The sequence below is a fragment of the Scleropages formosus genome, chromosome 6, assembly GCF_900964775.1.
Source record: "Scleropages formosus chromosome 6, fSclFor1.1, whole genome shotgun sequence".
Classification (NCBI taxonomy): Eukaryota; Metazoa; Chordata; class Actinopteri; order Osteoglossiformes; family Osteoglossidae; genus Scleropages; species Scleropages formosus.
This window is the reverse complement of record NC_041811.1, coordinates 10,262,635-10,268,634: the sequence shown is the minus strand read 5'-3', so window position 1 is coordinate 10,268,634 and position 6,000 is coordinate 10,262,635.

Below are 6,000 nucleotides of genomic sequence, written 5' to 3'. Positions count from 1 at the left end.
CGTCTGCTACATAAATAAATGTAAAATTGTAAAAATGTAAATGTTGTGGGTTGGTTGTGTGCTGGTTGGAGGGTGGTCAATGGGTGGTTGCAATGGGAGACTTTTGACGAATTGAGTCACTGGGACTGCGCCGTGAGCATCGAGGGGGGAGGGTCGGGGATGCCAGATCTTGCTGTTGAGCGTTCTGGAGGTATCATGGGCTCAGTTCGATGAAACGCTGATGAAGGAAGGTGCCCACTTGACAGCCCCAGAAAAGTGCTCGCAGTGATCCCTGGTGAGGAGAGTAGTGTCCGTAGCTGGTGTGCAGGTGTATGGAGGTATTCTGAAACGGTTTAGGTAGTATAGATAGATCAAATAAGATGGTTGGTGGATTGAGATGGTTGGTATGAGTACTGAGAAGAAAGCAGGCACAGTTGATATAGTTAGTAGTTTGTGTCCACCCCCGTAATTTTAGCAGAAGGGTTTTTAACATCTTACCCTGTGTATTATTGTATTATGACAGATTCTTTCTTTGTTCAGCAACTTGATATTGGTAATGCAGTTTCAATGGTAGACCCCTGCAGTGCATCAAGCCCTTTTTCATCACCCACTTATGCTCCCCCACCACTTACTCTAGAGCACAGCCACTCCCTAAGGAGCAAAAGTTTCGAGAAAGCTATAAGTTAACTGAAATCACATTATGCTTACTTTAGTTTCCTTCTGTTTAGACTCCCAAATCAGAAAAATCCACATGCAAAATTTTGGTCAGGGTGATCTTCATAAATTGAGCTGACCGCTGAGGACAGTGTGCTACAGAAAAAGCAGTAAAAGAAACAGACAAGGGCTCACCTGCACAAAAATGGGGAAGATGAGTATTTTGGGCGCCAGCTTGACGTAGGTGCCGTAGTTTGCGTGGGGTAGGTGGGACCTGACAATGGTGCAGTTCTGGTAGTTGGCGTAGTTGCAGTTCTGTTGGTAGCCAGAGGGGGGTGGTGCTTTGGAGGTCTTGCTACTGGTGGAGCGTCTCAGGAAGGTGGTCCTCCCATGGGGGGCGGTGCTGGGTGGAGGGGCGCTGGCCTGCTGGGGTCCGCTGGTCTGGCATGTCTGATATACCCTCCCTGCTGGGAAAGAGCGCTCTGTAACCAGCAGGTTGTGGGTTCTGGCTCTCAGCTGTCGGGCTGCGCTCGTCACCTTAAAGAATGTGTTCATGTGCCACTGAGTTGCTTCACCAGCTGGATATGGATAAGTATAAACCGAAATAAATATAAAAAGTTGGGCTGATAACACTACATAGCGTTCATCGGAAGTCACTTTGGAGAAAAACGTCTGCAAAATAGACAGATGTAAATGTAAATTAAACAAATTTTGATTTGATCAAAATTATTTGATATTCAAACAATATAGATGTTGTAGCACATGAGTAAGAACACCATGGTTTTGAAAAAATAAACTTTGTTACTTTGTTGCTTTCATTACTTTGCTAATGAAGGTGTCTCAAAGCCTCAGCTTGAATCAAAATTCACTTTCAGCTCATCTGTCTTCATTAATAATAGAAAACACATTAATTTATTTTAACTTACATTTACTAGGGTTACATTTATCAAACTTCAGCCTCTCATGATTTAGGCAACTATTCATTCACTTTGATGTAATTCAGGGTCAAGTATAAAGTGCAACTAACAAGAAGTCTGAAAAATTAATAAAACATAAAATAAAACATTGAATATGGGATCACATTACTCCAAAGCTTTACCAAACTGTAACCTTGGAAATGTTTTTTTCTGATGTATATTTTATGCTTCCGCTTTGAAACAGTCTGTTTTTTTTCCAGTCGACACTCAGCTGAAGAAGACGTGGACAGCAGAAGGCTTTCTTTCCATCTGTTACATCAGGGACCCCCTTGTTGCCAGAAGAAAAAGAACTCTCCGGAAGATTTAGGAAGTGAGTGTTTTATCATTTTAAAGTCTTCTGTGACAGTTTACCGTGAGCCTGCGGGGGTGTAAATGGTCGTGTGACTCCTTGAGCAATGCTGCCTTTGGTTTGGGTCAGTTCTGAAGAACTCTGGAAAATAATATCGTCGGAGCCACAATGCTATCAGGGTTTAAGGCCTGACCTTTGGATGTACAGGGCTCAAAGGAGCACAGAACAATTTCCACATGGGACACATAGCAAAGTCTTCAGCAAGAAAACACTCTTCTGAATAAGTCAGCAGTGTAAAACTATTGTCTTTGTGTCTGAGACTACAGAAATCTTTCCCCTCCTGGACCATAAGTTTAACTAATCCAGTTAATCCATTTTAGCCTGTGTGAAGTGTGTATGTTCTCTCAGTGTTTGTATGGATTTCCTCCAGGTGCTCTGGTTTCCTCCCACAACTCAAAGACATTATTTTCAGGTGGACTGGGGAACCTACAGTTGACCTATGTGTTTGTGTAGTTGGAGCGTATGGATTAGTAAATCATAGTAAATCATTGTTAGAAGCTTAGTATATACACATTACTGTAAGTCATTGTGGGAAAATGTTTTTAATTACCCGATAACATTAAGATTGAAAGCCTTTCTGTCTGATGCGAACTGAAGATGTGTTGCATACAGTGCTGTTTGAAAGTATGAACCCCCCCCCCCCCCCCCCCCCCCACGTCCCTTAATTTTACGACAAAATGGTTATTTAATGAGAATCAGCCTTTCTCATGTGATATAATACGTGTGTAATGACCGATTCCATATGTTGCTGTAGAGGAAATCGTGTGTGTGGTAGAAACACACAAGTAGTGCAGGTGCAAAAATAAGCAAACCCCACCAAGTTGCACTGGTTGCACCAAGTAGGTAAGTAAGATCAGGTGTGTAAATCATAATCATCTATCAATTTTCTAACTTCATTTTAAGATTTAAGATATAGATTCTATAAGTTTAATATTTTATACAAGAATAATGACCATCCCTGTAGGGTTCACATACTTTCAAGCAGACAGCCAGAATAAAGTGAGGGTTCAAATGTTCAAGTCCTGTCAAGGAAAACTAGGCAAAGTTAGTGTCGAGAACTTCCAGTGGAGTTAGCAGGTGCAGAGACATGGGAACAGCGACAGAGAGTGCAGGACAGATGCTCGGTTAATCTAGCGCTGAGACGGGCTTACCGAGCGTGCCGATGTTGTCCTGATACACAGGTCGTAATATCTGAAAAGCAGGAACACACAGGAGAAGAGAGAATTAAATTGTTGACAGGAGTGTTCAATCCGCAGCCCCTATCTCCACCAGATGTCAAGTCATGTATTCATTTACACGGGAACATTGCTTTCCCTCTCTGCAGTTATTAGCTTCCATTCTGCTGAATCATTTAACAGCTGCACATCAATGCACCGCAGTGCTGTCCTGTCATCTTAAGATGCGGACGACTCCTTTCTCGGTCCACAGGTTGGAAATGTCCTTTTTTCAAAGAGCTTTCAGCTAATTTTCTGTGTCGTGGTGAAGACTGAAACATGCCGGATGCTTTAAGTGCCAGAAGGTCTAAATGCATTGCTTTGAACGGTGCCTAACTAGAGCAACGGGAATTAGAGAACCACAGTGACGATGCACAAATGCAAAAACACAGTATACACTGGTTTTCTCAACTGATACCAGAAGTCTGCTATAAAGAGATTTGATCATAAATCCAAAGTCACTTTTACTGCTTAAAGCCAATAAAAGCCTGATAATACAGATTTCCCTCCATTTATTTTCAGGCTAAGCAAAAATTACAGGTGTAGCAATAAAACATTTTTAAAAAAAAAAAACTTTGTGAGACTTTTTAATATTTGTATTACCCTCAAGCTACACGCACACGGACGCATTTTCTGAACTGCTTGCCCCATATGGGGTTGCGGGGAACCGGAGCCCACCCAGCAACTCAGGGCATAGGGCCAGGGGACACACCTAGGACGGGACGCCAGCCCGCCGCAAGGCACCCCAAGTGGGACTCGAACCCCAGACCCACCAGAAAACAGAACCCAGTCCAACCCATTGCGCCACTGTGCCCCCCACCCTCAAACACCCTTCAAATTAAAATATTGTTTCTAGTCACCAACGCTAATGAACACCAGACTTCAGCAGTCAACATTTAAAGTGAGTTGAATTAGGACTTTTCTGTTTGGGTGAACCCGTCCTGGGTGTGTCCCCTTCCCCCTCCGGCCTTCCGCCCTGTGTTGCCGGGTAGGCTCTGGCTCTCCGCGACCCCGTATGGGACAAGCGGTTCTGAAATGTGTGTGTGTGTGTGTGTGTTTGGGTGAGTTTTACTAACACCTATGGACTGGTGATGTAAATGCAGGTGATGGTTCCCTCTAAAACACAAGGTTTAGGGAAAGATATCCATTGCAAGTCGCTTTGGGGAAAAGCATCTGCTAAATAAATAAATATAAATGTAAGATGAAGTGAAGTGAATGTAGTTAAAAACACGTAAATAAACTGGTGAATCTTCGTATCCTCAGAAGTCATAATTTGGCTGTTGGTAATGCGAGGATTCAGTGTATCGACATAAAAGCAATGTTGCCAGCCTCCAGAGAAAAAATTAAATTTGTATATACTACCCTTTCAAAATGTGCCTTGCTTTAGCGCAAACTAACAAAAACAGCCTGCATGCTCTCGCTCCATCAGGAACTATTTAACTTATTAACCAGTTTTGTTAAATGTTTCATGCTTTTGGCAGTTCATTAGTAGATTTCACCATGTAAATACTGATAAGTACTAATGATCTAATATTTGTCCTTTTCTGAGAATAAATATTGTTCAGGCAGACATGTATGTAGTCTACATCCCATCTGCAGCCACCTTCATGATGATCTAACAGCACCACAATCCCTGCACTTCTCAGCAATTCATCAGTTATGAGGCTTTAGGCTTTATTCTCATGGAAATTGACCTGATACACATTTAGGAGGGATTTGATCTTATTCACTGTAAGGTCAGAAGGTTACAAGACGTTGATCGCAATTCCCTCCCTTTTCCCATAATTCCCAGCATGAACCAGGCTGACTTCATATTTCCAGAAAGAGCTGCTTGGGTCACCACGTGAGGACCAGTTGAAGTCTACTGGATGGCATGATAATTGTGTACACTGTTTTATTTATATAACGCTGATTACTAGAGTTTACAGTCAGCACCTGTAAGTGTCTCCCCACACTTGTGACACAGTGGGGGTTTAAGAGCTTGCCTGTGACATGAAACCCCCGACCTATGGCAAGGCTGCCCACACCACGAGTGAGAGCACCTTTATGAAAAAACACCTCCAGCTTTATGCCCACTCATCTCTCTATGACCCCAGCAGGGTGTCATATATGTATTTGTACCACTCACCTGTTCCACTAAAATGTTACTAGGGGAGTCGTGTTGTGAAAAGGAAAACACCCACGAACAGTAGGTCAGGTGTATGGTGACACCCTGGGAACAGGCCAGGGGACCACTCCTCTTGAGCGGTGGAGTTGCCGGGTAAATTCCTTTAAACTATTTATGGTTTCAAGCTTTGGGGTATGTTTTTAGTGTTTTAAAGGTTCTGTCATGCAGTCTTTATATTTCCCATGAGACTGCTGGGGTGTCCAAATCCAGGCATGGAAATATAGCTGGGGTCATTTCCTTTTACAACACGGCTGTGGTAGTGATGTCCATGTCCATGATGGGATGTAGTATTACATTATATTACATTACATTCAATTCCTCACTATTTCTCTATTTTTAATTTAACAGAAAATGGGTTGTCTCTACATTCATACAGAAATGGCCATTGATCAGCAAAGGGGATAGTTGAGACAGCCCTATAATGATCCACCCCGACTGTTTCCCAGCAGAATGAATGTTAGTAATTAATGTTGTAACAGTGCTGGCTTTGTGGTGCCCCGAGGAGCACTGATCGACCTGTGGTTTGCAGAGACCAGGTCAATGGGTCAGGTCTGCTAGTGCTTAAGGCACTTTTTGCACACTGTCACTACCCTCGTGTGTCCAGCAACACACAGCACCCCAATTCTCATCAAGCTTTGCCTTTCATCACTGCTCTCGAGA